At 40.2% G+C, this 2,754-nt stretch overlaps 1 non-coding gene across 1 annotated transcript; it reads left to right on the forward strand.

Moving 5' to 3' along the window:
• Window positions 1-2,113: 2,113 nt before the first annotated feature.
• LOC148564210 (small nucleolar RNA R71) lies at window positions 2,114-2,222 on the forward strand. The gene has a single exon (XR_015884788.1). It is a non-coding gene; the product is annotated as a small nucleolar RNA R71 (small nucleolar RNA).
• Window positions 2,223-2,754: the final 532 nt, after the last annotated feature.

Raw genomic sequence — 2,754 nt, forward strand, 5'->3', positions numbered from 1 at the left:
CTTTCAAGTAAAATCAAGAGAAAAGATAGAAGAAGAATAATGAAAACTAGTATTGATCCATCAAATTACAACAGAGCTCCCTACCCCAATGAAAGGGGTTTAATTGTTCATAGCTTTGGAAAATGAAAACAAAGTTGGAGAATACATAATGAAAATTAGAAGTGCAGAGGAAGTAAATACAGAGAGTAGTTCTATGCCCAGAGGCTCCCTATAATTTCCAACTCTCTAAATAATTCAAAGCTACTCCTATATATACTACTCTTCTACTCTTCTAGTTAGCTCTTCAAGTCTTGGGTCTGGGCCTTTGGATCTTGAGTTTGAAGCAGTTATCTTCTTCATTGGGCTTGGCTTTACTTGCAGAGAGAAAGTGTGAAGTGGGCAGAGACTTTAGCTCAGGACGTTAGTGGTGTTAACGTTAGTGGTGTTAATGTTCAGTGAAAATATGGGTTCGAGAACGTTAGTAACATTCAACTTTTTCACTAACGTTCCTCACCCAAGTAAGAGCCACGTTAACCTCATCGTTAGTGGCACAAACGTTGCCACTAACGTTGCCTCTTTGTCCTTTGCGCATGTAATTGGGACTCAACTTTTCCAATAACGTTGAGAATCCTCCCCCTTCCCTTCGTTAGAGTCCACGTTAACTTAGTTAACGTGGCTCTTTTAACGTAGGCTTGCCAACCTTCGAGAACGTTAGTGACACTTAACATTGTCACTAACGTTCCAATGTGCCCCTTAGCTCCCACGTTAGAATCCACGTTAACTAGGTTAACGTGGCTGTGCTAGCCATCTCCAACGTTAGTGACAAAGTTGAATGTCACTAACGTTGGCTCATCATCCCTCTCCTCACGTTAGCTTCCACGTTAACTAAGTTAACGTGGGAGTTAACGTGGCTCATTGTGGCTTGTGTTGGCTCCTTCAAACGTTAGTGACAATGTTTGGTGTCACTAACGTTGTCGACAACCTTTCTTCTTCACGTTAACTTCCACGTTAACTAGGTTAACGTGGCTTCTTGGGGATAGTGTGTGTTCATCCCAACATTAGTGACAATGTTTGGTGTCACTAACGTTGTCGACCACCTAGTTTCTTCACGTTAGCTTCCACGTTAACTTGGTTAACGTGGCTTCTTGTGACTTGGCCAACGTTAGTGAGAAAGTTGAATGACATTAACGTTGGCGTCCCCCTTTTCTTCTTAATGTTAGAGGCCACGTTAACTAAGTTAACGAGGCAACTAACGTGGCCACTTATGAGCTTGGTCCAACGTTAGTGATAATGTTAAGTGTCACTAACGTTGGCTCCATTTCCTTTCTTCCCCGTTAGAGTTCACGTTAGCTTAGTTAACGTGACTCTTAACGTGGGCAATGATGGCTTCGAGAGCGTTATTGGCAATGAATTTTCTCATTAACTTTGCAAGTTACTCCCATTCCACGTTAGTGTTAACGTTAGTGTAACTAACGTAGCTACTAATGTGGTTCTTCTTTGCTTCCTTTGTCCTGAAATCAAGCAATAAAGTGCATCAAAGTTCTAGTCCAAGTCATGGGAAATGCAACACCCAATTTGTCATTAAATTCATGTAAAATCCTCATGAAATCATGTAAAGTGCACAATGTATGCTTGAATCAAGATGTAAATGAATATCTACCCAAAACTAGCTTATTTCCTAAGGAAAAGCATGAAACTACCCTAAAAACAGTAAAGAAAAGGTCAGTGAAACTAGCCAAAATGCCCTGGCATCAGTTCACCTCTTCCATTCCAGGATTCTCAGGTTCATAAGCCTCTCCTTCAGATGAAGCTTCTTTAGTACTGCCGGATGCAGCTTGCATTCCAGTCAGATTTTGAGAAATCATATTGACTTGCTGAGTCAATATTTTTTTTTGAGCCAATATGGTATTCAGAGTATCAATCTCAAGAACTTCTTTCTTCTGAGTCATCCCATTTTTCACAGGATTTCTTTCAGAAGTATACATGAACTGGTTATTTGCAACCATTTTAAAGAGTTCCTGGGCTTCTATAGGCATCTTCTTCAGATGAAGAGATCCACCAGTAGAGTGATCCAAGGACATCTTAGATAATTCATACAGACCATCATAGAATATACATAGGATGCTCCATTCTGAAAGCATGTTAGAAGGACACCTTCTGATCAATTGCTTGTATCTTTCCCAAGCTTCATAGAGGGATTCACCTTCCTTCTGTTTGACGGTTTAGACTTTCACTCTGAGCTTGCTCAACTTTTGAGGTGGAAAGAATTTGGCCATGAAAGCATTAACCAGCTTTTTCCAAGAGTTCAGGTGGTTGTGAATCCAACCATATCCTAGTCCTGTCTCTTACAGCAAAAGGAAAAAGCATAAGCCTGTAGACCTTAGGATCAACCCCATTCATCTTAATAGTGTCACAGATTTGCAAGAATTCAACTAAGAACTGATGAGGATCTTCCAATGAATGTCCATGAAACTTGCAATTCTGTTGCATTAGAGAAACTAATTGAGGCTTGAGCTCAAAGTTGTTTACTCTAATTGCAGGAATTGAGATGCTTCTTCCATAGAAGTCAGAAGTTGGTGTAGTAAAGTCACCAAGCATCTTCCTTGCATCTCCACCATTGTTGTTGTTTTCGGCTGCTATGTCTTCTTCTTTTTTGCAAATTTCTGTAAGGTCCTCTCCAGAGTGTTGTGTTTTAACTTCTCTTAGCTTCCTCTTCAGAGTCCTTTCAGATTCAGGATCAGTTTTAACAAGAATGTTCTTATCCTTGTTCCTACT

This window comes from Arachis ipaensis, chromosome B5 (genome assembly GCF_059453495.1).
Source record: "Arachis ipaensis isolate K30076 ecotype BB chromosome B5, ASM5945349v1, whole genome shotgun sequence".
Lineage (NCBI taxonomy): Eukaryota > Viridiplantae > Streptophyta > Magnoliopsida > Fabales > Fabaceae > Arachis > Arachis ipaensis.